At 43.6% G+C, this 23206-nt stretch overlaps 1 pseudogene; it reads right to left on the minus strand.

Annotated features, from left to right (window-relative positions):
- Positions 1-3328: 3328 nt before the first annotated feature.
- LOC119351614 overlaps positions 3329-23206 on the minus strand; it is a 64795-nt pseudogene continuing 44917 nt past the window's right edge.

Consider the following 23206-nt stretch of genomic DNA (forward strand, 5'->3'; position numbering starts at 1 on the left):
GGTTCTACATTGTTGCTACTGTGATCAAAGGTGAAAAGACTTTTGCTATAAAAAATGAGGCTGGAGCACACTTTCCCTACCACTACAGAGTCGTCAAGGGTTAGTGTAAAGTGGCTTGCAAAGAACTATGAGTCATTGTTCAGGTCTGATCCAACCACTAGTATACAAACTCTGAGTGATGCCTGCTAGGAGAAGTATGGTGTTGAGGTTCCTAAGCACATGGCCTATAGGGCCAAAAACCTTGTTGTGGAAGCTGTCTTAGGAGAACACAAGAAGCAGTATCCCAGGCTAAGGGACTATACAGCAACCATCATGCAGACAAACCCTGGAAGTAGGGTTGTAGTTACAACTCTAGTTCCTAAAGCAACAAAAAAATACCACATCCAGGGCCAAGGTTTCATGCAATGTTTTTCTTCTTAAATGGAGCAAGGGAGGTATTTCTCAATGGATGCAGACCTTTCATTGGTTAGTTAGTTGTTTCTTTGCTTTATTTACTATAACACACATCAACTTGTACATGATTACACATTTGCTTTAGTTTTTTGTTATGTACTGACTTAATTGGTTCTTTCTTTGCAAAAACAAGTGTTGATGGATGCTTTATTAAGCTCACCACATGTGCACAAATCCTTGCTGTCACTGGCAGAGATGGCAATAACAAAAAAATTCTAATTGCATTTGCCATTGTTGATCAGGAGGATACAACAAATTGGTGTTGGTTTCTGCACCAACTGAAGATATGTCTAGAAGGAGAAGTTGGCCAGTTTGGTCCTTATACTATCATGTCTGATAGACAGAAGGCAAGTACATAGTTTGTTGTGTGATTTTAGTAGCATAGTTTGCTGTGTATCTTCAAATATATCTGTAGTCAGTAGCTTAGTTTGTTGTGTAATTTCAACAGGGGCTACTAAATGCAGTGAATAGAGTATTTCCAAACTGCCACCAGAGATAGTGTCTTAGACACTTGTATGCAAATTTCCAGAATGCTAGTTTAGGGGGAAGATCTAAAGAAATGCATGGATAATGTCAGCTATGCTTACAATGAACATAAGTTTAATATTGCTATCAATGATTTGAGAAATGAGTGTGAGGATGCTTGGATCTGGCTTAATGGAATTCCTAAGAAAACATGGGCTAGGCATGCTTTTGACACTAACTGCAAGACAGATTTGGTTGTTAACAACCTATCTGAGGTGTTTAACAAGCATATCCTTGATTTTAGGAAAAGGCCTATTAGGACTATGGTTGATGGTATTAAGGACAAGCAAATGGTGAGGTGGCATAGGAATAGAGAGACAGAGGGGAGAGAGAGAGAGGAAAGGCAGCTTTCTGGGAGATCACACCACATTATGCTGAGAAGCTAGAGTTGGAAAAGGAGAGGGCCAGATACTGCAAACCCATTCAAGCTGGTGTTAATTTATGGCAAGTGATCAGTGGGCAGCAAACACACCCTGTGAACTTGGATAATTATACATGTGGTTGCAGAAAATGGGACCCGAGTGGCATACCATGCAACCATGCAATTTCAACAATTAAAAGGGATAAAAGGTTTCCAAAGGACTTTGTTTGTAAATTCTTCAAAAAACTTTTTACTTGGCGGCATATGAACCTATGATTTTTCATGTTCCTGGTGAACATGACTCTATAAGGACACCTGGACCAGACATAGAGCCACCAGAATTTCATGTTAGGAGAGGAAGAAAGAAAGAGAAGAGGATCAAGGGCAAGTTTGAAGTGCCAAAGCCAAAGGACAACAGTAGAATGGCCACAATAACATGCTCTAACTGTGGGCTCCAAGGCCATAGATACACCAACTGTCTGAAACAATTGAAACCAGATTTGGCTATGAGGAAAAACAAGCATGTGGTAATACCAATCTCACTTCTTTTGTATTAGTTGACTAGTGCATTTGTTAATATTTTTTATGTTGACTACTAATAACAATCTCACTTCTTTTTGCAAGACACATGCAAGATCACAACAGCAACCTCCACCTGCAAGATCACATGCCCCACCTGCAAGATCACAGTAGCAGCCTCCACCTGCAAGATCACAGCCCCCACCTGCAAGATCTGGTGCAAGGTCTAGTGCAAGGTCTGGTGCAAGATCACAACCTTTAACTAGTGGTGCAAGGCCATTCACTGCCCCAAAATATGCAGCTCCTTCTACATCTTATGAACCAACAAGTCACACTGGTTGGATGGCCTGATTTTCTGCCAGTGGTAACAAATGAGTGTCATGAGTTGTTGTTTCTCTAAACAATGTCCTAATCAATGTTATGTGCCCTGAACAATGGTTGGATGATTATGTTTGAGTGTACTGAACCAACAAGTCAAACTGGTTGGATGATTATGTTTGAGTGTACTGAATTGCTATCAACTATCTTACCTGAGTTAATGTTTAATGTTATTAGCAATGTTATGCTATCAATTTGGCAATGTTAATGTTTGATGATGAGATTTGATGATTACTGTTATTGGCAATGTTAATGTTTGATGATTAGATTTGATGATTAATGTTATTGGCAATGTTAATGTTTGATGATGGGATTTGATGATTAGGTTAGGTTCTAGGGGTTCTCGGCGTCGACAGAGCCAATTTGACCTAGGTTAGGTTCTAGGGGTTCTCGGCATCGACAGAGCCAATTTTACCTAGGTTAGGTTCTAGGGGTTCTGGGTGTCAACAGAGCCAATTTGACCTAGGTTAGGTTCTAGGGGTTCTGGGCGTCGGCAGAGCCAATTTGACCTAGGTTTAGGTTCTATGGGTTCTCGACATCGACAGAGCCAATTTGACCTTGGGTTTAGGTTCTAGGGGTTCTCGGCATCGACAAAGCCAATTTGACCTTGGGTTTAGGTTCTAGTGGTTCTCGGCATCGACAGAGCCAATTTGACCTAGGGTTAGGTTCTAGGGGTTCTCGGCATCGACAGAGCCAATATATCTTATAACACATATCACTTATCATATAACTTATAACACATATCACTTATCATATAACTTGATGTACCAAAGACCATCATAGATCATCATATAACTTATAAAAACCAACTATGAAAGCACCATACATCATCATAAACAGCTTGATGCACCAAATATCATCATAGACAGCTTGAACCACCATTGATCATCATAGAGAGCTTGAAGCACCATAATTAAAAGATTCTTACATAACATAGTGGAGTTCAACCTAGTTCACAACTAAACATAATAAATATGTTCTTACACAACATACTAGAGTTCAACTTAGTTAACTAAACAACACCATACATCACAAAAGGTCAACTACTTATGCCCTTCTTCATCTTCATCTAGATCTTGATCTTCATATTGTTCAGTCAGCCAAGATGGCCTGAATCCCCTTTAGCTTCTGCTTATTCTTCTCCTCTGCCTTGAGCAAATCAGCAATCTAAAGTTTGAGCTGATCTCTACCTGCAAAGAGCTTCTGATGACCCTTCTTGAGATCACCCATGTGAAGCTCAATCTATTGATTCTCTTGGATTAAATTCTCATTAGACTTAGTGAGTTCATCAACCCTAAGTTTGCAACATATTCATGGCATCATTGTGATGCTCCTGGATTAGCTTTTCCTTCTCTTTCAAATGGTTGAGCTTCAGGTTCTGGATGACAGTGCCTTGAGCCTCTGTGATGTTCATAAGCACTTCATACTTCTCTTGCAACTTGAAGATCTCTGCATCTTTCTTCTCAATCTCTCCTCATATAAGAGACAACTGAGGTGCTAACCCCAGTGTTCTTCATCTTGGACTGCAAGTAGCCGAAATCCATCATCCTATCCTCTTGAGCATTGAAAAGTTGATGCACATCTTCAACCAATTTGTCATAGTTGGCCTCCAGGTTGTTTTTCTCTTCTGTCAGATGGTGAATAGTCAATGGATTATCTAGATTATCTTTCCTCCTATCACTCATGCTGTCTGAATACAACTCCCATAGCTTCAATAGAGCATTCTGCATTGTAGGAGGCCACTCTGGGTCAACCCATTGAACAAAACCATACTTCTCATTTCCCTGCAACATCAACAACATCATTTCTCACTTTCTTTCTCACAATATAATTGAATTCCAACATGACAAATTATACCACTTATGCAACAACCAACTTATACCACTTATACAACAGAATGCAACAAATAACACTAGCAAGCAGAATAAAACATTGACCAATTTGACCTACTAAAAGCCTCCACTCACCCTATATATACTAAAGAACAACATACCAGATACACTGGAAATCCCTAGTCATTTAAAAACAGTATAACAATGCACAATTAAAGCTATGAAGTGACACTTTGATCAACTAACATTGCCCAATTAAAGAAAGGCCAGACTAAACAATGCACTCCTAACAAAGCTCTCTGTCAATTAAGTACCGATGATACACAGAAAGGAGTGACCAGACTAAACAATGCACTACTAAAGAATTATGTACCGACAGCCTACTACAATGATTGTAACCAGCACTAATTAGTAGAGACAATAAACAATGATTGCAGTGAGTGTAACTAGCACTAATGGATATCTGCAGTAATAACTATTTCAACAATTAGACTACTGCAATGACTGCTACAATGATTGTTACCTTCTTTGAACAGGCTAAGAACCTCCTGCCAGTGTGAAATGCCTCGAATGCAACCCTCCTCTCAGCTGGCAGACAGTGGTGCTTGCACAGGACTGGGGGGGGGGGGTTGTCTCAATGCCCATGTAGTCTAGGTCCCTGCTAACATTGAAGACCTAGACCTACAAGCTAGCCGAATCGGCCCGCGCCGCCCGCGCTGCTCGCTGACTAGGATTAGCGGCGCGGGCCGATTCGGCCAACATGTCGCCTGATAGGAGGGTTGCATTCGAGGCATGTAGTCTAGGTCCCTGCTAACATCGAAGACCTAGACCTACACGCTGGCTGAATCGGCCCGCGCCGCCCGTGCCGCTCACTGACTAGGATGAGTGGCGCGGGTCGATTCGGCCAACGAGCGGCATGGGCGGTGCGGGCCGATTCGGCCAGCATGTCGCCTGATAGGTGGGCCCAGCCTGTCGGAATTACTGTCAATACGCGTTTATACGCACCTCTGACCGTACTGCTGAAGGAAATATGCCCTAGAGGAAATAATAAAGTTATTATTTATTTCCTTATATCATGATAAATGTTTATTATTCATGCTAGAATTGTATTAACCAGAAACATAATACATGTGTGAATACATAGACAAACAAAGTGTCACTAGTATGCCTCTACTTGACTAGCTCGCTGATCAAAGATGGTTATGTTTCCTAGCCATAGACATGAGTTGTCATTTGATTAACGGGATCACATCATTAGGAGAATGATGTGATTGACTTGACCCATTTCGTTAGCTTAGCACTTGATCATTTAGTATGTTGTTATTGCTTTCTTCATGACTTATACATGTTCCTATGACTATGAGCTTATGCAACTCCCGTTTACCAGAGGAACACTTTGTGTGCTACCAAACGTCACAACGTAACTAGGTGATTATAAAGGTGCTCTACAGGTGTCTCCGAAGGTACTTGTTGAGTTGGCGTATTTCGAGATTAGGATTTTGTCACTCCGATTGTCGGAGAGGTATCTCTGGGCCCACTCGGTAATGCACATCACTATAAGACTTGCAAGCATTATAACTAACGAGTTAGTTGCAGGATGATGTATTACGGAACGAGTAAAGAGACTTGCAGGTAACGAGATTGAACTAGGTATTGAGATATCGACGATCGAATCTCGGGCAAGTAACATACCGATGACAAAGGGAACAACATATGTTGTTATGCAGTTTGACCGATAAAGATCTTCGTAGAATATGTGGGCGTCAATATGAACATCTAGGTTCAGCTATTGGTTATTGACCGGTGACGTGTCTCGGTCATGTCTACATAGTTCTCGAACCCGTAGGGTCCGCACGCTTAACGTTCGGTGACGATCGGTATTATGAGTTTATGTGATTTGATGTACCAAAGGTAGTTCGGAGTCCCGGATGAGATCGGGGACATGAGTCTCAAAATGGTCGAGACATAAAGATCGATATATTGGACGACTATATTCGGACATCGAAAAGGTTCCGAGTGATTCGGGTATTTTTCGGGGTGACGGGGAGTTACGGGAATACGAGGAAGAAGTAATGGCCCTCATGGGCCAAGTGGTGGAAGAGAGGAGGCAGGGCGCGCGGCTCCCCTAGCCCAAACCAAATTGGACTTGGGGGCCGCCCCCCCTTTCCTCCTTTTCCTCCCTCTCCTTCCTTCTCCCTCTCCTCCTTCCTTTCCTCCTCCTACTAGGAGGAGGACTCCTCCTCCTGGCGCGCCCTACAGGGGACGGTCGGCATCCCCCCTTGCTCCTTTATATACGGGGGCAGGGGGCACCTCATAGACACAATAATTGATCACTGATCTCTTAGCCGTGTGCGGTTCCCCCCTTCATCATAATCCACCTCGATCATATCGTAGCTGTGCTTAGGTGAAGCCCTGTGTTGGTAGCATCATCATCATCGTCACCACGCCATCGTGCTAACGAAACTCTCCTGTGAAGCTTTGCTGGATCGGAGCTCACGGGACTTCATCGAGTTGAACGTGTGCAGAACTCGGAGGTTTCGTGCGTTCGGTACTTGGATCGGCCGGATCGTGAAGACATACAACTACATCAACCGCGTTGTGCTAACGCTTCTGCATTCGGTCTACGAGGGTAGGTAGACACACTCTCCCCTCTCATTGCTATACATCACCATGATCATGTGTGTGCGTAGGATTTTTTTTGAAATTACTACGTTCCCCAACAGTGGCATCCAAGCCAGGTTTATGCGTAGATGTTATATGCACGAGTAGAACTCAAGTGAGTTGTGGGCAATACAAGTCATACTGCTTACCAGCATGTCATACTTTGGTTCGGCGGTATTGTTGGATGAAGTGGCCCGGACCGACATTATGCGTACGCTTACGCGAGACTGGTTCTACCGACGTGCTTTGCACACAGGTGGCTGGCGGGTGTCAGTTTCTCCAACTTTAGTTGAACCGAGTGTGGCTATGCCCAATCCTTGCGAAGGTTAAAACAACACTAACTTGACGAACTATCATTGTGGTTTTGGTGCGTAGGTAAGAACGGTTCTTGCTCAGCCCATAGCAGCCACGTAAAACTTGCAACAACAAAGTAGAGGACGTCTAACTTGTTTTTGCGGGGCATGTTGTGATGTGATATGGTCAAGACATGATGCTATATTTATTGTATGAGATGATCATGCTTTGTAACGGAGTTATCGGCAACTGGCAGGAGCCATATGGTTGTCGCTTTATTGTATGCAATGCAATCGCCCTGTAATTGCTTTACTTTATCACTAAGCGGTAGCGATAGTCGTAGAAGCAATAGTTGGCGAGACGACAACGATGCTACGATGGAGATCAAGGTGTCGCGCCGGTGACAATGGTGATCATGACGGTGCTTTGGAGATGGAGATCAAAGGCACAAGATGATGATGGCCATATCATATCACTTATATTGATTGCATGTGATGTTTATCCTTTATGCATCTTATTCTGCTTTGTTTGACGGTAGCATTATAAGATGATCTCTCACTAAATTTCAAGGTAAAAGTGTCTCCCTGAGTATGCACCTTTGCCAAAGTTCATCGTGCTGAGACACCACGTGATGATCGGGTGTGATAAGCTCAACGTTCATCAACAACGGGTGTAAGACAGTTTTACACACACAGAATACTCGGGTTAAACTTGACGAGCCTAGCATATGCAGATATGGATTCGGAACACTGGAGGCCAAAAGGTCGAGCGTGAATCATATAGTAGATATGATCAACATAATGATGTTCACCATTGAAAACTACTCCATCTCACGTGATGATCGGACATGGTTTAGTTGATTTGGATCACGTGATCATTTAGATGACTAGAGGGATGTCTATCTAAGTGGGAGTTCTTAAGTAATATGATTAATTGAACTTAAATTTATCATGAACTTAGTCCTGATAGTATTTGCATATCTATGTTGTAGATCAATAGCTCGCACATAGCTTCCCCGTTTATTTTTTATATGTTCCTAGAGAAAAATAAATTGAAAGATGTTAATAGCAATGATGCAGATTGGATCCACGATCTGAGGATTATCCTCATTGCTGCACAGAAGAATTATGTCCTTGATGCACCACTAGGTGACGGAACTATTGCAGGAGCATATGCATGCGTTATGAACATTTGGAAAAGCCTGGTATGATGACTACTTGATAGTTTAGTGCACCATGCTTTACGGCTTAGAACCGGGACTTCAAAAATGGTTTGAACGCCATGGATCATATAAGATGTTCCAAGAGTTGAAATTAGTATTTCATACTCATGCCCGTGTCGAGAGGTAGGAGACCTCTGACAGTACTTTGCCTACAAAGATGGAGGAGAATAGCTCAACCAGTGAGCATGTGCTCAGATTGTCTGGGTACTGCAATTGCTTGAATCAAGTGGGAGTTAATCTTCCAGATAAGATAGTAATTGACAAAGTTCTCTAGTCACTATCACCAAGTTACTAGAACTTGGTGATGAACTATAATATGCAAGGGATAACGGAAATGATTCCCAAGCTCTTCGTGATGCAGAAATTGACAAAGGTAGAAATCAAGAAAAACATCAAGTGTTGATGGTTGACAAGACCACTAGTTTCAAGAAAAAGGGCAAAGGGAAGAAGGGGAACTTCAAGAAGAATGGAAAGCAAGTTGCTGCTCAAGTGAAGAAGCCCAAGTCTAGAGCTGAGCCTGAGACTAAGTGCTTCTACTGCAAAGGGACTGGTCACTGGAAGCAGAACTGCCCCAAGTATTTGACGGATAAGAAGGATGTCAAAGTGAACAAAGGTATATTTGATATACATGTTATTGATGTGTACTTTACTAGTGTTTATAGAAACCCTTCAGTATTTGATACTAGTTCAGTTGGTGAGATTAGTAACTCGAAACGGGAGTTGCAGAATGAACAGAGACTAGTTAAGGGTGAAGTGATGATGTGTGTTGGAAGTGGTTCCAAGATTGATATGATCATCATCGCACACTCCCTATACTTTCGGGATTAGTGTTGAACCTAAATAAATGTTATTTGGTGTTTGCGTTAAGCATGAATATGATCTGATCATGTTTATTGCAATACGTTTATTCATTTAAAGTCAGAGAATAATTGTTGTTCTGTCTGCATGAATAAAACCTTCAATGGTCATACACCCAAGGTGAATGGTTTATTGAATCTCGATCGTAGTGATACACATATTCATAATATTGAAGCCAAAAGATGCAAAGTTAATAATGATAGTGCAACTTATTTGTGGCACTGCCGTTTAGGTCATATTGGTGTAAAGCGCATGAAGAAAATCCATGCTGATGGGCTTTGGAATCACTTGATTATGAATTGGTTGATGCTTGCGAACCATGCCTCATGGGGAAGATGACTAAAACTCTGTTCTCCAAAACAATGGAGCAAACAACAAACTTGTTGGAAATAATACATACTGATGTATGCAGTCCGATGAGTGTTGAGGCTCGCGGCAGGTATCGTTATTTTCTGACCTTCACAGATGATTTGAGTAAGATATGGGTATATCTTCTTGATGAAACATAAATCTGAAACATTTGAAAAGTTCAAACAATTTCAGAGTGAAGTGGAAAATCATCGGAACAAGAAAATAAAGTTTTTACGATCTGATCGTGGAGGAGAATATTTGAGTTACGAGTTTGGTCTTCATTTGAAACAATGCAGAATAGTTTCGCAACTCACGCCACCTGGAACACCACAGCGTAATGGTGTGTCCGAACATCGTAACCGTACTATATTAGATATGGTACAATCTATGATGTCTCTTACTGATTTACCGCTATTGTTTTGGGGTTATGCTTTAGAGACGGCTGCATTCACGTTAAATAGGGCACCATCAAAATCCGTTGAGACGACGCCTTATGAACTATGGTTTGGCAAGAAACCAAAGTTGTCGTTTCTTAAAGTTTGGGGCTGCGATGCTTATGTGAAAAAGCTTCAACTTGATAAGCTCGAACCCAAATTGGAGAAATGTGTCTTCATAGGATACCCAAAGGAAACTGTTATGTACACCTTCTATCATAGATCCGAAGGCAAGACATTCGTTGCTAAGAATGTATCCTTTCTAGAGAAGGAGTTTCTCTCAAAAGAAGTGAGTCGGAGGAAAGTAGAACCTGATGAGGTAACTGTACCTGCTCCCTTATTGGAAAGTGGTTCATCACAGAAACTGGTTCCTGTGACACCTACACCAATTAGTGAGGAAGCTAATGACGATGATCATGAAACTTCAGATCAAGTTACTACCGAACCTCGTAGGTCAACCAGAGTAAGATCCGCACCAAAGTGGTATGGTAATCCTGTTCTGGAGGTCATGCTGCTAGACCATGACGAACCTACGAACTATGAGGAAGCGATGATGAGCCTAGATTCCGTGAAATGGTTTGAGACCATGAAATCTGAGATGGGATCCATGTATGAGAACAAAGTATGGACTTTGATTGACTTGCCCGATGATCAGTGAATCATTAAGAATAAATGGATCTTCAAGAGGAAGATGGACACTGATAGTAGTGTTACTATCTACAAAGCTCGAATTGTCGCAAAATGTTTTCGATAAGTTCAAGGTGTTGACTACGATGAGATTTTCTCACGCGTACGATGCTTAAAAGTTTGTCCGAATCATGTTAGCAATTGCCGCATTTTATGAAATCTGGCAAATGGATGTCAAAACTGTATTCCTTTATGGATTTCTTAAAGAATATTTGTATATGATGCAACCAGAAGGTTTTTTCGATCCTAAAAGGTGCTAACAAAATGAGCAAGCTCCAGCGATCCATCTATGGACTGGTGCAAGCATCTCGGAGTTGGAATATACACTTTGATGAGTTGATCAAAGCATATGGTTTTATACAGACTTGCGGTGAAGCCTATATTTACAAAAAGGTGAGTGCGAGCACTACAATTTTTTTGATAAGTATATGTGAATGACATATTGTTGATCGGAAATAATGTAGAATTTTTTGTAAAGCATAAAGGAGTGTTTGAAAAGAGTTTTTCAAAGAAAGACCTCAATGAAGCTGCTTACACATTGAGCATCAAGATCTATAGAGATAGATCAAGACGCTTGATAAGTTTTTTCAATGAGTACATACCCTGACAAGATTTTGAAGTAGTTCAAAATGGAACAGTCAACGAAGGATTTCTTTCCTGTGTTGCAAGGTGTGAAGTTGAGTAAAGACTAAAAACCAAACCACGACAGAAAATAGAAAGAGAATGAAAAATCATTCCCTATGCATCAGTCATAGGTTCTATAAAGTATGCCATGCTATGTACCAGACCTATTGTATACCCTACCCTGAGTTTGGCAAAAGGAGTACAATAGTGATCTAGGAGTAGATCACTGGACAGCGGTCAAAATTATCCTTAGAGGACTAAGGAAATATTTCTCGGTTATGAAGGTGATAAAAGAGTTCATCGTAAAGAGTTACGTCGATGCAAGCTTTTTAACATCGATCTAGATGACTCTAAGTCTCGATCTGGATACATACTGAAAGTGGGAGCAATTAGCTAGAGTATTCCGTGCAGAGATTGTAGACATAGAAATTTGCGAAATACATATGGATCTGAATGTTGCAGACCCGTAGACTAAACTTCTCTCACAAGTAAAACATGATCACTCTTTGGGTGTTAATCACATAGTGATGTGAACTAGATTATTGACTCTAGTAAACCCTTTGGGTATTAGTCACATGGAGATGTGAACTAATCACATAAATATGTGAACTAGATTATTGACTCTAGTGCAAGTGGGAGACTGAAGGAAATATTCCCTAAAGGCAATAATAACGTTATTATTTATTTCCTTATATCATGATAAATGTTTATTATTCATGCTAGAATTGTATTAACCAGAAACATAATACATGTGTGAATACATGGACAAACAAAGTGTCACTAGTATGCCTCTACTTGACTAGCTCGTTGATCAAAGATGGTTATGTTTCCTAGCAATAGACATGAGTTGTCATTTGATTAACGGGGTCACATCATTAGGAGAATGATGTGATTGACTTGACCCATTCCGTTAGCTTAGCACTTGATCGTTTAGTATGTTGCTATTGCTTTCTTCATGACTTATACATGTTCCTATGACCCTGAGATTATGCAACTCCCGTTTACCAGAGGAACACTTTGTGTGATACCAAACGTCACAACGTAACTGGGTGATTATAAAGGTGCTCTACAGGTGTCTTCGAAGGTACTTGTTGAGTTGGCGTATTTTGAGATTAGAATTTTGTCACTCCGATTGTCGGAGAGGTGTCTCTGGGCCCACTCGGTAATGCACATCACTATAAGCCTTGCAAGCATTGTAACTAATGAGTTAGTTGCGGGATGATGTATTATGGAACGAGTAAAGAGACTTTCCGGTAACGAGATTGAACTAGGTATTGAGATACCAACGATCGAATCTCAGGCAAGTAACATACCGATGACAAAAGGAACAACGTATGTTGTTATGCGGTTTGACCGATAAAGATCTTCGTAGAATATGTGGGAGCCAATATGAACATCCAGGTTCTGCTATTGGTTATTGACCGAAGACGTGTCTCGGTCATGTCTACATAGTTCTCGAAACTGTAGGGTCCGCACGCTTAACGTTCGGTGACGATCGGTATTATGAGTTTATGTGATTTGATGTACCGAAGGTAGTTTGGAGTCCCGGATGAGATCAGGGACATGACGAGGAGTCTCGAAATGGTTTAGACGTAAAGATCGATATATTGGATGACTATATTCGGACATCGGAAAGATTTCGAGTGATTCGGGTATTTTTTGGGGTACTCGGGAGTTACGGGAATACGAGGAAGAAGTAATGGGCCTCATGGGCCAAGTGGTGGAAGAGAGGAGGCAGGGCGCGCGGCCCCCCTAGCCCAAACCGAATTGGACTAGGGGGCCGCCCCCTTTCCTCCTTTTCCTCCCTCTCCTTCCTTCTCCCTCTCCTCCTTCCTTTCCTCCTCCTACTAGGAGCCCTACAGGGGCCGACTGGCACCCCCCTTGCTCCTTTATATACGGGGGCAGGGGGCACCCCATAGACACAACAATTGATCATTGATCTCTTAGCCATGTGCGGTGCCCCCTCCACCATAATCCACCTCGATCATATCGTAGCGGTGCTTCGGCGAAGCCCTGCGTCGGTAGCATCATCATCACCATCTCCACGCCATCGTGCTGACGAAACTCTCATGTGAAGCTTTGCTGGATCGGAGCTCGCGGGACGTTATCGAGTTGAACGTGTGCAGAACTCGGAGGTGCCGTGCGTTCGATACTTGGATCGGTCGGATCGTGAAGACGTACGACTACATCAACCGCGTTGTGCTAATGCTTCCGCATTCGGTCTATGAGGGTACGTAGACACACTCTCCCCTCTCGTTGCTATACATCACCATGATCCTGTGTGTGCATAGGAAATTTTTTGAAATTACTATGTTCCCCAAAAATTGCACCACTTAGGCCCTAAGTTGGTACTGAATTGCAAAACTTTTGAGTAATGGTACCAATCCGTGAGTGGGTGCTGAAGTGTGGCACTAACATGCAATTAACTCGTGACGATGGGAGGGGTAGCGCCAGGGGGGTTCGGGAGCGAGAGGGAAGTGGAAGTGGACACTTCCGTGACATAATTTGAGTATTGTTATGGAACACTTCTATGACAGCACAGGTATAATTATTTTGAGTATGTTATAAAATCATCACGAATGTACAACATAATAGAAAACATGACCTAGTGTGACAAACACGTATTATCACGGAAATGTTTTTTAGTGTATCTGTCTTTTTATATAGTTATTGTGATAATTGGTTTGAAAGTGATTTTTTTGAAGTCTGCCCCGAAGGATCTCGAATTCAGTAGTAACAAAGATGAGAATTCCCCGATTAATTAATAGATAAGCAGGCAAAAACTATCACATCAGGCCCGTAAAAACCAACAAAACCGTTCCAAAAAAGAGAAAAACGAGAAAACAGGTCGCGATATGGAGAAAGAATAGAAGGAGAAAAATGAGTAACTTGTCACATGTGGTGGGTTGTTCTAGGTGGTTGCTGTGTTTCTACCTTATGGCCTAGGTCAATTTTTCTAGGAAAAGAGAAAGAAAGCAACTAGGCCGGCCCAAATCAAGGCAGGGGGTGTGCGTTGCAGGGGCTCGTTAGCAAAATGCACTATAACGGGTGCCTACAACGCCAAATAGGGTTTGCAGCCCACACGGCCAGCCTCCAGCCACACGCTCTCTGTTGGGATGTCATGGGCCTTAGCACTAGCTGCTTGACTGGATCGTGTGGTCCGCCATCCGCTGCATGTGGTCTGCCATCACGCCAGCCCATCGAGCTGCCTGCTAGTTCCACACGCATTGCTTAGGGTTGCCGCTGCCACACACTTGTGATCTCGTCGAGATTCTGTGTCTGCGTGCCATGTGCCGCTAGCCTGCTCGTGTTCGATTGCTGATTGAAGATCAAAACACGACCAACTCTGCTTTTGATCACAACTCGCCGACGATTTTCGCACCTGTATCGTGATCATTTCATGCAATTTTCTGTTAGTGCTCACTTCTTCCTCTCGGTCAATCCACCACCTCAGAATAACCTAGCTCATGACACCACTTCTTAGAATCAATCATCCAAGGACTAAGCAATCACACGAGACATGACATTGAGATTTGTTAACGAGGTTCACCAAATTCGGCCAGATCTTCGGGGCATGACTATGGGCGCTTCTCCCCGTGACACCGTCACAATACCGCACCCCGGCCACCCGGGCACTGCCACACGCCGCTGCTCACCCCTGCGCGCATGTGCTATTATGTTGGCATAGATTACATCATGTGTCTGCCCCCACTATATATGAGAAGCCTAGGATACAAGTGTCCTACTATTACACGACTACATATTTGGTCTAAACACAATACAACTTAGAGTCCAGATGTAATCTACCTTGTATACAATATTCGACACAACTCTAACACTGGCACAACCCTCAAGAGCTCCTTCCCGCGCCTTTTCAAACACTCGAAAAGAAAGAACATAACAATTCAGGCCACGACAACACCACCTTTCTTCTGCATGATTTCCTGGCCATGGCTAGAGTGATTAGGATCGCCAGCAGTAGCATTAGACAAAGTGTACAAGATGACATTAAGTGGAATTTAACTATAGACAGGCTCTACATTGTAGCCTCGGCTTATCGAGCTCAATTTCAAGGAAGGTGCAAGACGATCTTCAAGAAGTTATTCTGGGACACCTAGGTCCCAGGAAAACTGTTTTTTTCACTTGGCTGCTACATCTCAATAGACTCTGGTGCAATGACAGACTCCAACAACGTGGATGGGAGAACAATACCTATGTTAGTTTTGCTTAAAAAACTTAAAATGTTCAGAAACGAAGGGAGCAGAAGAAAGGGGATGAAAGCGATCATCATGCTAGTTCTGTGTAAGTGAGCACACTCAGAAGGAAAATTGCATCAGTAGAGGATGTTGGTTGCCGTTCATCGAAACACCCAACTATGGTGCGAAGCAGGCACTACTAGGGAAAAGGCTAGCAGCAGCGCGGGTTCTAGGTATATCAGTAGCGCGGGGACCGGTGCTAGTAATAAGGCGCTACAGCTAACCCGTAGCAGTAGCGCGTGCGCACCCGCGCTACTGCTATACAAGTGTAGCAGCAGCGCGCTTCGTGGAAACTCGCTACTGCTAATAGCTCCAGTGCGCTTTGCCTGGACGCGCTACTGCTACTGTGGCACTGCTGCTAACTTTTCTCCACTTGCTACTGCTAATTTTAGTAGTTTTTTCTTTTTTCTGCATATTTGTTTTGTATTTGAATAGGCTTTATACAATAATCTTTAGCATATGATACACATACAAATGTAATCATAGCATATACATACAAATAGTCTCATCAAATCATGTCATCATCATAATCATCATCCAACACAAAGTGGTCTCTCGTCATCATCTCGAAAATAGCGATACAAATCTCGATTACTTGCAACTACATCGTCATCCATCTAAACAATGACATACGCGAGAAGAGCTATCACTTTGCGTAAACCTAAACTAACTACTGGCTGTCGCTCGGAAACCAGAAACTGGTACACCTGGGTCTGACATTCCGGCCACTCGTCGTATACTCCTGGCGTAGCACTTCTTCGCCATCGATGATCTATACACCTGCATTGTCACATGAATCGATGATATGCAACATATATAGTTGAGTAACAGAAAGAGACAGACTTGGCAAAAATTGAAGCAACATATCATAAGCATAAATAACAAAGTTCATCGTACCCAAAATGCCCTAACTAGAGTGATCTTCGCTAGTCGAGGAGGACGGTTTAATTACATCACAAGTAAAGTTTCATCGTGCATAATTCAAAGTTTCATCATACAGATAGTATGGACTAAATGGACACATTGTCATATATCGACAATCACTCCATGTCGTGCCATCCATCCAAGTCAGGGAGATAGTCCCCGAGCTTAATGAAAGGCTTCAGGTCGAGACATTGAGCGGCTACGTGTGTTTGGACGTCTTCCCGCGACATTTGTCCTTCTTTGTAGAACATCCCTGTTTTTCCAACGACCTCCTTCATGATGATTTGGGAAAGTTCGCGCTGGATGTGATAGAACTCAGCTCGAAGTCGATGATCCTCGACATCTCCTAAGTTCTTTGCCCATTGCAGAATATGGGCATCGCCGGATGTAGGTGACATGCGAAGGTTCTGGTGACCCCGTATGTACTCCAGCATTTGGTGTAGGACATAGAATCCATCATTAAGAGAATCACTCGGTTGCTGGATGCAGCAAAAGTCGGTCTCATGGCCGAAGGCGGGCCTGCCGTCCTTTTTCTTCTTGTCCTTGACCTCTCCACCCCGTGCGCCGTAGTAAAACATAGCACTGTCGAGAACAGACTTGATGTGGGTGTAATACTTTTTGTTAATGTTCTTCGATGAGTCCAAGTAAAGAGCGCGGGAGTATCGGGGGTAGAGGATGATGAGGACGGCGCGCCCGCCGCTGCGTAAAATAAGTACACCTCAAATTAATTAGCCTCCACCGTGCAAATGAATGATTGAAATCAAAGGAAGGATATCCGCACGGATGACTTACATGAGATGATAAGGCACGAGAATCGCCTCCTTGTCCTGATTGGCGAGCATGAAATTGACGATGGATTCCATCGCGTATTCATAGTGCTTTGCGCAGACTCCCAAGAAGGCCTTGTGCATGAAGTATGGGTCAGCGACACAGATATGAGGTATCTGCTCAACCCCAATGAGGTAGTTCATGTGCAAAGCATAAAGGAGGACAAACACAAAATCCAGTCTTCAAGTGAAACATGTCGAAGATGTAATCGGATCGAAGGAAGAACTTCTCCACGGGGAATGTGTCGACGTATGACAATCCCCGCGGCATGTTAACCATGTAGAGTGGGTATCCTGGATTTTTTGAGGCGATGATGCCTTTCTTTATTCGCAGCACATCATCATGAAGTCTCCTTAAATCGCCGAATCTGGCCCCTAGCGCTGCTTCAGGTAGGATTGGTTGATCGGGGATATGCCATTTTGCCGCACCGGAGATATCTATACGGTCTTGAACCCGAGGCTGCTGAGGCGGCTGGATCATAGAAGCAGCTTTTTTGCCTTTCCTCGGTCTCTTCCTAGACTTCTTTACTACCAGAAGGTTGTCCATAATACGTTCAGACTCTGGAGGCGGCAATTCAGGCACCAGCTCATGACGCTCAAACCCTAAGTAGGCGCCAGTATTGACATACTCTTGAGTGTCATCATCATCCTCATCCTCATCTATGGCGACGTCACTAGCGATGACTAATGGAGTAGGTGAGGTGTTGATGTTCATACCTAACTGCGTGCTCATGGGTGTGCTCCCGGCCGCCTCCAGACGAAGCAGACTCTTTGGCCACAATAGGACCCACCCATTGCAACAATCACCAAGCCGCCGCGGGGTCTCGTCGTCATCCCCCACTAGTACCAGAGGAGACAAATTCTCGTGGCCCGGTTTGACACTGGCCACGGAAACCTTGAAGACTTCCGGGGGGATCGGCCGGCTGTGGAACAATGATTCCTTCGGCTCCATTATCATCGCCTTCCCCACGTCCACCTTCTTGTCGCCGATGGTGTACAATATGGTGCACGGGGTTTCGTCGACCTGCAAAGAAAAGTCTGCGACGTGAGACATCCGAAAGGCAACGAAAGTGGGAGATTATACATTTATTGAAGGGGGTCGGTGTGACAGATACCATGAGGGCGTCGAGCTCAGCCAAAGACGAAGAACCGCCGAGCACGTCCGGTTCCGGAGCCAGTGCCGAAGCAGGTGCAGCAGCCGGTGCAGGAGCAGGTGCAGGAGCAGGTGCAGGAGCCAGTGCCGGAGTGCAGGTGCGAGAATAGGTGCAGGAGCTGATGCGGGAGCAGGTGCAGCTGCAGGTGCTGGTGCAACGCTAGTCGAGCTGCTCCTAAGGAAGTCAGCAAGGGGAAAGTCCGCTGCATTTTTTTCTGGATTTTGCCTGCTCCAATTGATGGCCGGAACCAAGGTAGTAGACATATCTACAAGCACCTGTTTTGCGGCAGCCACCGCTGTTGCGACTGTCTCAGATGATTTCTTTTCAACCGCAATCTCAACCTTCTTGTCGATGTTTTCTTCAGTTAACCTCCGTCTTTCCTTTCTCTCCTCCGTGGTCTCACGGTAGTACTTCTTCCACGTGGCGCCGTGTTCGACACCGTGCACGCGTCCATACGATGATCGAGTCTCCACTGAGAGTCCTTTCAATATGTTCAACGCCCGGTTGAATGGAGTGTCCCACTTGGTGAAGGAAATAAGCCCTAGAGGCAATAATAAAGTTATTATTTATTTCCTTATATCATGATAAATGTTTATTATTCATGCTAGAATTGTATTAACCGGAAACATAATACATGTGTGAATACATAGACAAAAAGAGTGTCACTAGTATGCCTCTACTTGACTAGCTCGTTAATCAAAGATGGTTATGTTTCCTAGCCATAGACATGAGTTGTCATTTGATTAACAGGATCACATCATTAGGAGAATGATGTGATTGACTTGACCCATTCCATTAGCTTAGCACTTGATCATTTAGTTTGTTGCTATTGCTTTCTTCATAACTTATACATGTTCCTATGACTATGAGATTATGCAACTCCCGTTTACCGGAGGAACACTTTGTGTGCTAAGAAATGTCACAACATAACTGGGTGATTATAAAGGTGCTCTACAGGTGTCTCCGAAGGTACTTGTTGGGTTGGCGTATTTCGAGATTAGGATTTGTCACTCCGATTGTTGGAGAGGTATCTCTGGGCCCTCTCGGTAATGCACATCACTTAAGCCTTGCAAGCATTGCAACTAATAAGTTAGTTACGGGATGATGTATTACAGAACGAGTAAAGAGACTTGCCGGTAACGAGATTCAACTACGTATTGAGATACCGACGATCGAATCTTGGGCAAGTAACATACCGATGACAAAGGGAACAACGTATATTGTTATGCGGTCTGATCGATAAAGATCTTCATAGAATATGTGGGAGCCAATATGAGCATCCAGGTTCCGCTATTGGTTATTGACCAGAGACATGTCTCGGTCATGTCTACATAGTTCTCGAACCCGTAGGGTCCGCACGCTTAAAGTTTCGGTGACGATTATATTATGAGTTTATGTGATTTGATGTACCGAAGGTAGTTCGGAGTCCCGAATGAGGTCGGGAACATGACGAGGAGTCTCGAAATGGTCGAGACGTAATGATCGATATATTGGACGACTATATTCGGACATCGGAAAGGTTCCGAGTGATTCGGGTATTTTTGGGGGTACCGGGGAGTTATGGGAATACGAGGAAGAAGTAATGGGCCTCATGGGCCAAGTGGTGGAAGAGAGGAGGGAGGGCGCGCAGCCCCTCTAGCCCAAACCGAATTGGACTAGGGGGCCGACCCCCCTTTCCTCCTTTTCCTCCTTCTCCTTCCTTCTCCTTCTCCTCCTTCCTTTCCTCCTCCTAGTAGGAGTAGGAAAGGGGAGTCCTACTCCTACTAGGAGGAGGAGTCCTCCTCCTGGCGCGCCCATAGAGGGCCGGCCGGCCTCCCCCCTTGCTCCTTTATATATACAGGGGCAGGGGGGCACCTCTAGACACACAAGTTGATCAGTTGATCTTTCCCAGCCGTGTGCGGTGCCCCCCTCCACCATATTCCACCTCGGTCATATCGTAGCGGTGCTTAGGCGAAGCCCTGCGTCGGTAGCAACATCATCACTGTCACCACGCTGTCATGCTGACGGAACTCTCCCGTGAAGCTCTGCTGGATCGGAGTTCGCGGGACGCCATCGAGCTGAACGTGTGCTGAACTCGGAGGTGCCGTGCGTTCGGTACTTGGATTAGTCGGATCGTGAAGACGTTCGACTACATCAACCGCGTTGTGCTAACGCTTCCGCTTTCGATCTATAAGGGTACGTGGACAACACTCTCCCCTCTCGTTGCTATGCATCACCATGATCTTGCGTGTGCGTAGGATTTTTTTTGAAATTACTACGTTCCCCAACAGTGGCATCCGAGCCAGGTTTTATGCGTTGATGTTGTGCACGAGTAGAACACAAGTGAGTTTTGGGCGGTATAAGTCATACTGCTTACCAGCATGTCATACTTTGGTTCGGCGGTATTGTTGGATGAAGCGGCCCGGACCGACATTACGCGTACGCTTACGCAAGACTGGTTCTACCGACGTGCTTTGCACACAGGTGGCTGGCGGGTGTCAGTTTCTCCAACTTTAGTTGAACCAAGTGTGGCTACGCCCGGTCCTTGCGAAGGTTAAAACAGCACCAACTTGACAAACTATCATTGTGGTTTTGATGTGTAGGTAAGAACAGTTCTTGCTAAGCCCGTAGCAGCCACGTAAAACTTGCAACAACAAAGTAGAGGACGTCTAACTTGTTTTTGCAGGGCATGTTGTGATGTGATATGGTCAAGACATGATGCTAAATTATATTGTATGAGATGATCATGTTTTGTAACCGAGTTATCGACAACTGGCAGGAGCCATATGGTTGTCGCTTTATTGTATGCAATGCAATTGCGCTGTAATGCTTTACTTTATCACTAAGCGGTAGCGATAGTCGTGGAAGCATAAGATTGGCGAGACGACAACGATGCTACGATGGTGATCAAGGTGTCGCACCGGTGACGATGGTGATCATGATGGTGCTTCGGAGATGGAGATCACAAGCACAAGATGATGATGGCCATATCATATCACTTATATTGATTGCATGTGATGGTTATCTTTTATGCATCTTATCTTGCTTTGATTGACAGTAGCATTATAAGATGATCTCTCACTAAATTTCAAGATAAAAGTGTTCTCCCTGAGTATGCACCGTTGCCAAAGTTCGTCGTGCCCAGACACCACGTGATGATCGGGTGTGATAAGCTCTACGTCCATCTACAACGGGTGCAAGCCAGTTTTGCACACACAGAATACTCAAGTTAAACTTGACGAGCCTAGCATATGCAGATATGGCCTCGGAACACTGATATCGAAAGGTCGAGCGTGAATCATATAGTAGATATGATCAACATATTGAAGTTCACCATTGAAAGCTACTCCATTTCACGTGATGATCGGTTATGGTTTAGTTGATTTGGATCACGTGATCACTTAGAAGATTAGAGGGATGTCTTTCTAAGTGGGAGTTCTTAAGTAATATGATTAATTGAACTTAAATTTATCATGAACTTAGTACCTGATAGTATCTTGCTTGTCTATGTTTGATTGTAGATAGATGGCCCGTGCTGTTGTTCCGTTGAATTTTAATGCGTTCCTTGAGAAAGCAAAGTTGAAAGATGATGGTAGCAATTACACGGACTAGGTCCGTAACTTGAGGATTATCCTCATTGCTGCACAGAAGAATTACGTCCTCGAAGCACCGCTAGGTGCCAGGCCTGCTGCTGGAGCAACACCAGATGTTATGAACGTCTAGCAGAGCAAAACTGATGACTACTCGATAGTTCAGTGTTCCATGCTTTACGGCTTAGAATCAGGACTTCAACGACGTTTTGAATGTCATGGAGCATATGAGATGTCTAGGAGTTGAAGTTAATATTTCAAGAAAATGCCCGGATTGAGAGATATGAAGTCTCCAATAAATTCTATAGCTGCAAGATTGAGGAGAATAGTTCTGTCAGTGAACATATACTCAAAATGTCTGGGTATCATAATCACTTGACTCAACTAGGAGTTAATCTTCTTGTTGATAGTGTCATTGACAGAGTTCTTCAATCACTGCCACCAAGCTACAAGAGCTTCGTGATGAACTATAACATGCAAGGGATGGATAAGACAATTCCCGAGCTCTTCGCAATGCTAAAGGCTGCGGAGGTAGAAATCAAGAAGGAGCATCAAGTGTTGATGGTCAACAAGACCGCCAGTTTCAAGAAAAATGGTAAAGGGAAGAAGAAGGGGAACTTCAAGAAGAACAGTAAGCAAGTTACTGCTCAGGAGAAGAAACCCAAATCTGGACCTAAGCCTGAAACTGAGTGCTTCTACTGCAAGCAGACTGGACACTGGAAGTGGAACTGCCCCAAGTATTTGGTGGATAAGAAGGATGGCAAGGTGAACAAAGGTATATGTGATATACATGTTATTGATGTGTATCTTACTAGAGCTCGTAGTAGCACCTGGGTATTTGATACTAGTTCTGTTGCTAACATTTGCAACTCGAAACAGGGACTACAGATTAAGCGAACACTAGCAAAGGACGAGGTGACGATGCGCGTGGGAAATGGTTCCAAAGTCGATGTTATCGCGGTCGGCACGCTACCTCTACATCTACTTTTGGGATTAGTTTTATACCTAAATAATTGTTATTTGGCGCCAGTGTTGAGCATGAACATTATATCTGGATCTTGTTTGATGCGAGACGGTTATTCATTTAAATCAGAGAATAATGATTGGTCTATTTATATGAGTAATATCTTTTATGGTCATGCACCCTTGAAGAGTGGTCTATTTTTGATGAATCTCGATAGTAATGATACACATATTCATAATGTTGAAACCAAAAGATGCAGAGTTGATAATGATAGTGCAACTTATTTGTGGCACTGCCGTTTTAGGTCATATCG

Source organism: Triticum dicoccoides, chromosome 1A (genome assembly GCF_002162155.2).
Source record: "Triticum dicoccoides isolate Atlit2015 ecotype Zavitan chromosome 1A, WEW_v2.0, whole genome shotgun sequence".
Lineage (NCBI taxonomy): Eukaryota > Viridiplantae > Streptophyta > Magnoliopsida > Poales > Poaceae > Triticum > Triticum dicoccoides.